At 49.3% G+C, this 7,208-nt stretch overlaps 2 pseudogenes; one reads left to right on the top strand and one right to left on the bottom strand.

Annotated features, from left to right (window-relative positions):
- The first annotated feature begins 214 nt into the window (after positions 1-214).
- LOC142433787 (ubiquitin-ribosomal protein eL40 fusion protein pseudogene) lies at positions 215-616 on the top strand (annotated as a pseudogene).
- Positions 617-1,458: 842 nt separating this feature from the next.
- LOC142461648 (transcription initiation factor TFIID subunit 12 pseudogene) lies at positions 1,459-3,760 on the bottom strand (annotated as a pseudogene).
- Between the last annotated feature and the right edge of the window lie 3,448 nt (positions 3,761-7,208).

Raw genomic sequence — 7,208 nt, 5'->3', positions numbered from 1 at the left:
TAATAAAATTCTATCATGTGATCTCCAGCATTGCTTCTATCACCAAGGCTCTACTTCCAACTACTGATCTTTCTTCCTTGTTTCCAACTTTCACATTTCAATAGCCAGTAATTAAAAATGCATCTTGATTGCATGTTTGAGGGATTTCAGACTTCAGAAGTTAATAAAAATCTCATTAGCGCTCTTCAGCAAGGCGGCCCGAGTGGGTAACGCAAAGATGCAGATCTTTGTGAAGACCCTGATAGGCAAGACCATCACCCTTGAGGTTGAGCCCAGCGACACCATTGAGAAGGTCAAAGCTAAGATCCAAGACAAGGAGGGCATTCCCCCGGACCAGCAGCGTCTGGTTTTTGCTGGTAAACAGCTGGAGGATGGCCGCACTCTCTCGGACGACAACATCCAGAAAGAGTCTACCCTGCACTTGGTGCTGCGTCTGCGTGGTGGTGTCATCGAGCCGTCCCTGCGCCAGTTGGCCCAGAAGTACAACTGCGACAAGATGATCTGCCGCAAGTGTTGTGCTCGCCTTCACCCCCGTGCAGTTAACTGCCGCAAGAAGTGTGCCCACACCAACAACCTGCGTCCCAAGAAGAAGGTCAAATAAGGCCCCTGTCTGCCGGCTCTCCTGCCTCCTGCTGCTGGGGTTCTCCTGAACCCAGTGGCCCTGGGCCCTCAATAAAGTCTCACTTTCACTGACCTGAAGCAACAACAACAACATCTCATTAGCATTAGTTGTTGGTGAATTCATTTGAATAACAAGCATATTAATGATCTTCCTTGTGGGGTAGGTATCCCTATGGTCCTATCACTAACAGCATTGTACTTTAGGATCAGTCTCGTGATGTAACGATGATGACAAGGCTCTTCCTCTTCAATTTGCCATTCCCAAACAATGGACTGCATGACTGGCTGAACCAAAATGGCCAAGACCAGTCCATTTCATCTCACTAATGCCTCGGATATCAATCTTTATAATCTCCATTTGATTTCTGACAACTTGCAATGTTCCTACCTTCATACTTTGTATACCCTAGGTCCCAGTTATTAATGGTGGTTTGCAGCTGTTTCTTCTTTGATTTTGATTAATAGCTTCTTTATCCTGTAAAAGCAAATGAAAGTCATATTCATATAAACTCTGACATCACAAAGTACAGGGAGAGGCCTGGAGAGAAGGAAACAGAAACCTCTACACGTCCTGCTAATACTGTCTCCCCAGCAAGACCGTAACGCTTTGTCCCACATCCACTCACTTAGATAACAGACCACAAATAAAATCTTCTCTTGGGTAGGAGGCTTTATTCTTTCGGCAGAGCCTCTGAGTCATGTTAGATATTGTTACACTGTTAATAAACAATATATGCTTCTCCGTAAGTGTAAAAAAAAACCCCATGGTTGAGATGGCTGAGGCCTCAGTTCAAGTATCTCTGAATCATTGCTGTCCAGTCCCTGATCATGCCATGATTATTTCTTGGTTGTTTTCTGGATCGGTGCCATTCTCCGTTTAAGAGCTTCTGTGACTCAAGCTTTCTTGTAAGTGGGATTTCCTCAGAGTCAAATCCTGGGATCCACATGTTCCACTGGCACTCAAGATGCAGCTGGACATCTTTCGCCTCCAGGGTGCTGGACTTGCGATGCCTGGCAAGCTGGCCAGCTTGTCACCACACTAGCAAACAGCATCTGTAGCAAACAGCATCTCCTCCACATCTCCATCCAACTGCTCATTAGGATGCACTTCTCTTACTAAGTCTTGCACTTTCCCCATCAATACCTGATTGTTTTCGGGGCTGAGCTGCCCTCCAGCACCAGGACTGCCCGGTGCTATTGGCCGTCATGCTATTGGCCATGGAGCTGTGCTGCTGATTCTGGTTTGATGGACTAGAAATGGGAGAGGTGCTTAGGGCTGAGGGACCAAACTGGTTCATAACCTGTGCAGCTTTGGGCTTCAGCTCCTAGAGCTTATCAATATACTGCTCCTGGGGATAAACAAGCCAGAAGAGAGAACATGGGATGACAGTTCTGGAGGGGGACAGGGGAGAGGGAGAGGCGGGGGAAAGGAAGTGGGTGTTAACAAACCCAGGGACAAGGGAACAACAAGTGATCCAAAATCAGTAGCAAGGAGGGTGTAGGAGGTCTGGCAGGGCTGGATCAAGGGCAATGTAACTGAGAAGAATTCCTGAAACCCAAATGAAGGCTGAACATGATAGTGGGACAAGAGGAAAGTACAAAGAAATAGAGGAAAGAACTAGAAAGTAAAGGACAGTTATAAAGATCTAAATACAGGCATACGCAGATGTAAATATATTTATATACAATAAGGGGTAATAGATCTATGTACATATATTATAGGTTTAGTATTAAGGAAACAGATGGACAGTGGGACCCTGCTCAAGTGCTTGCTCAACTCAAGAACACTTTATTGCAACAATTCAGCAGTCTGAGATGCTCACCTTCCAGGCGCGATTGCTGAAGACAACGGGTCCACAAGCAAATGCGGTGAAGAAAGCTGATGGTGCTTGGCTATCAAAAGATATAGAGCCATCTAGCTGAGAAACAACAAAGCCTACATGGAAGAAGCACACCAGTTTATGAGATCACAAGGCATCAAAGGGACTAGGTATCAGGCAGCAAAGACACACACACACAAAATCATAGCATTGTGAATGAGCGGGAGTGCAGAATGGGGACCCAGAGCCCATCTGTGGGAAATTGGACATCCCCTTATGGAAGGGCCATGGTACAGTGTAGCAATGATGAAACATACAATTTTCCTCTAGTTCTTGAATGCTTTCTCCCCCCCCCCCCACTATCATGACCCCAATTTTACCTTACAAATCCGGCTGGACTAGAGGACGTACATTGGTACAGATAGGAACTGGAAACACAGGGAATCCAGGACAGATAAACCCCTCAGGACCAGTGATGAGAGTGGCGATACCGGGAGGGTAGAGGGAAAGTGAGGAAGAAAGGGGGGACAGATTACAAGGATCGACATATAACCTCCTCCCTGGGGGATAGACAGTGGAGAAGTGGGTTAAGGGCAATGACAAATTAATAATTTATAATTGTTTTTTATTCTTCAGCCAAGACGATTTATTATGCACATTACATCGAGCCACAACTGCGGGCAGAGCGAGTCCAGAATGTCTTAGGTCTGGGGCAAAGGCTCAAAGCCGGACCAGTTAGTGAGAGCGAGGTGGCGGGTCTCTCGGTGATGGAATGGCGACCGAGTTGCAGATGCAGAGCTGGTGGGTAGCGCAGTCAACAGCTTGTAGCAGTGTCCAGGCCTCAGGCACTCCAGTCCTGCAGCTGTGGCTTCGGAGGGGCGCCCGGTTGTTTACTTGGACCTCTGCCTCGTCTTGCGCTTCAGTCTGCGCATTCTCTCCTTCCTCCACTTGGCTCTCATGGCTCGGAGGCTTCTAACAAGATGGCGCTAAAGCCCAGAGAGCATAATTTATAAATTATCAAAGGTTCATGAGGGAAGTGGGGAAGGAGGGAGGGGAAAAAAGAGGAGCTGATACCAAGGACTCAAATAGAAAGCAAATGATGAGGGAAACAAATGTACAAAAGTGCTTGACACAATGGATGGATGTATGGATTGGGATGAGAGTTGTAGGAGCCGCCAATAAAATGATTTAAAAAGATCCTGCTCCTTTTTGGAGCGGTGAGGACCAAGCCAACCGAAGGCGCTGCGTCTCTCTCCCCACGATGTTACGCGGAGAGTGCTCCACTGAAGTGTTCCTTTCAGCAGTTGGTCCGACTGCATGGCTCTCCCCAGTCCAGCTCTCTCTTCTTTTGTGTTGTGCCCTGGAAGCAAAAGAATGCCCTGAAAGCTTTGCTGCGCCCGAGGGTCAAAGGTTGCATCTACTTTGAGGAGGAAGCACGTCCGCAGATACACTCTGACTACTTTCCACCGAGGGGCAACACGTCCACAGCCATACTCTGAGTACTCTCCACACCGAGGGGCTCATCTTCTGACGCTATGTCTGCAAGTGTTCCCTGGCTACTCACAAGGTTTCTGGTGGCGAATTTTCCGGATAGTGTCCTCCCATTGCTTTTTCCTAGGCTTAGTGCGAAAGCCCTGCTGATATCCGTCCCCCTGGGTGAGCCTGCTGGTGTGCGAGATGCCAATGGCCCCGGCTCCAGCACAGCAACAACCTGCAAGCCTCCACGTGAGGGCAAAATGACAGGTGAGTGGTGTGCTCTGACTCCTGCGGACCCTATCTACAGAGTAGAAAGGCCCCAGAGGGATGCCGGGCGTTCACCCCTACAGAAGCAGACAGCCACAGCTGTCTCCTGAGAAACTGGGGTTAAATAGCCAACATTTCTGTGAGCAGTCAAGCTTTCAAGCACAAAGATACCAGGGCTCCTTCCCTAAAGACGACAGCCATGGAAACCCTTTGGGCCGGTTCTACTCTGCCATGCAGCGTCAATATGAGTCAGAATCGACCCAACTACATACAAAAACAACAAGAACCCACTCAGAAGTATCTTGGAAGGCAGGTCAGGCAGCCTGCTTCTGCAGGGTCACAGCTTGAACCTCTAGGAAAACAAGTCTACTCTGCACACATGAACTCACCATGAGTCAGAACCAGCTCAACAGCAACTAACAGCACTACTTTCACCCTTACAGTCCCTGGATGGTGCACACCGTGAAGGCACTTGGCTGCTAACCTAAAGGTTGGAGGTTTGAATCCTCCCAGGTTGCCTTGGAAGAAAGGTCTGGCTGTCTACCGCCGAAAAAAATCCAACCACCGAAACCCCTATGGGGGGCACATGTGGGTCTCTGTGAATCAGAATTGACCTGAAGGCATCAGGCTCTAGTACGGGTACTAATATGCACCTCGCACCCCCTAAGGACTTGACATTCAATGCCTAATTGAATGGGCTCAACAGCTATGGGACTTTGGGTTTAGCAATCAGAGGGATCCCTTTTGCCATCCTCATTTCAGAGACAGAGAACTGAGGCTCAGGGAGATCTAGCAACCTGCCAGATCACAGTCGTGGGAATGAATGCAACAGGAATGGCGCAAACTCCAGGACAGATTTCAGATCTGCGTCCCACACTTCTTGTAGGAATTAGTCCGTTCCCAGGCAGTGAAACTCTAAAGCCAGCCCCAGCTGCCAGAAACTCAACCGCAGAGAGCTGGCTCACAGCCCCCTTGCTGGCTTCTCTCCTCCCAGCCCCACCCTACCACCCCCATTTCCCTCCCTGGCCCAGGGGCCCTGCGTCTTCCCCAAACCTGCTCTGCTACAATTCCTTCCAGGTTCCCTCATCTGTAAAATGGGAATAATGATGGTGCCTGTATCTGAGGGGTGCTGTGAGATCAGAGGAGAGGTTCAAGGCAGAGTGCTTGGAACCTAGCACAAAGTAGGCTTTCAATAGACATTGAAACTCATCCTCACGTCTGTCATTTCAGGAGCACTTCCTAGGTCCTGTGAAATGATGAAATCAATCAATCAATAACTGGTGGTATTCTTCAAGGATGGGTGAAGAACCTGAGGTTAAGATGGCGGAGCAGCTGCCAGTTGGGCAGCTAGGAAGCAGAGAGCAGAGACCTTCCAGCTTTCTTACTTCGGCTCTCACTACCCTCCACCACTCTCTACTGGGAAGATGAGTAGATCATATCAATATTTATCACCCACCTGCTGCCTGCCAACCCAGACCCTAGAGGCTGAGGGGCATCAAAAGACGGACACATTCTGGGTCCTTCAGTGTGCTTGGAACCTAACTGCTCCTCGAGGCAGGACAAGCAGAAGGTGCACAGAAAGCCAGATGCACTCTGACTGAGCGAAGAAGGCAGGCAGAAATGGCTCCCTGGAGAAGGTCGGGGTGATGCTGGTCCTTAAGGGATCAGTGAAATACACAGCCTGCCAAGAAGGGGTCTGGAGGGGAGGTCAAGGCTAACAGCTGCCAGTGCTCAGGTTCCCTATGAGCTTGGCTCTGTGCTGTTTTTCATGTGTTCACTCTGGTATTTCCCCACAATCCGAAGAGGTGGGTGTAGGAGGAAGGAGAAAACAGGCCTCGAGAGCTAAGGAAACTAGCATGTCATCACACAGCTAGGAAAAGGCAGGGCCTGGGTTTTAAACAAGGCTGTTTGCACTAATACAGCACCATCAAGCCTCACGGCTATGGTGTCCTCCCCCACTGACCAGCTGTTAAGCTGGAGAAGGACCCCGCAAGGTCTTGAACGCCAGGCTCAGGCTTGTCTGAAAATCACAGGGCACCAGGCAAGAATCAGCTGACTTGGAATCTCACATTGCTGAGCCTCAGCACCAGAGAGGTAGGCTCTTGTGACAAAGGGGCTGTTGGGGAGAAATCGGGAGAGGTTCAAATATTTACTAAGCCTTGGGCCCTGGGCGACAAGACAGGGTTCTGCACAAGGGGTAGGGCACAGCTTGGCTGGGTGGGAGGAACCTCTGAAGAGAACAAAGGCTCTGGAGTCAAAGTGTCCCAGGTTCAAATCAGCTCTGCAAATCAGCACATTTTGTCATGTGACTTTGGACAAGTTACTGAGCCTCTCAGATTCTTGATCGTTAGGATGGCGATCATCATTCCCCTTCCCTGGCTTGCTGGATTAAATAACTTCCTGGTACAGCATGTCAACAATTGTGAGCCTGGTGGACCGCCCACAGTGTTTAGTTCTCTTGTACACAGGGTCCTTCCGATTCAAAACCGACTCCCCCGCACCAACAATAACATATATAATGATCTACTAGTGGTTGGCACAACTGCAGGCGTTCTAGATGGTAGTTTCCACCTATGACGAGGTAAGATAGCCTCCAACTCTCTCTGTACCAAGAAAAAGAAATGGGCCTTGGCTTTCATTTAAGTGGGAAGATGGGCTCAATTGCGTAGGGTACTAGCTAAATTAGAACGCCAACTAACAAAAGGTCTCCTGGCTTAAGGTCCTTACGGAAAGCCAATGTTAAGTTCACACTCCACACCAAAACGCTTCCTTCCATGCCCCAAGCTCAGTGATAGAGCGGCGACGGGCACCAGCAGGTGCGGCGGCCCCTTTAAGCAGCAAGGCTCGTGGGGCAAGCGCTGCCGCGAGGACAGGTCCTTTCCGGGAGGTGGAGCCTGCGCTTGTTGCAGCGACCAATCGAAACGCAGCATTTTCCGCGGGAGATCCAAATTTCGCGGCACGCAGTTTGGCGCTAAAAAAAAAAAAAAAAAAAAAGGAGAAGAAAAAACAGGCAGAGAAGGGCTG

The sequence above is a fragment of the Tenrec ecaudatus genome, chromosome 1 (genome assembly GCF_050624435.1).
Source record: "Tenrec ecaudatus isolate mTenEca1 chromosome 1, mTenEca1.hap1, whole genome shotgun sequence".
In the NCBI taxonomy this organism is placed as follows: Eukaryota; Metazoa; Chordata; class Mammalia; order Afrosoricida; family Tenrecidae; genus Tenrec; species Tenrec ecaudatus.
Note: the sequence above shows the minus strand (reverse complement) of the source record. Positions and strands in the feature narration are given on the sequence as shown.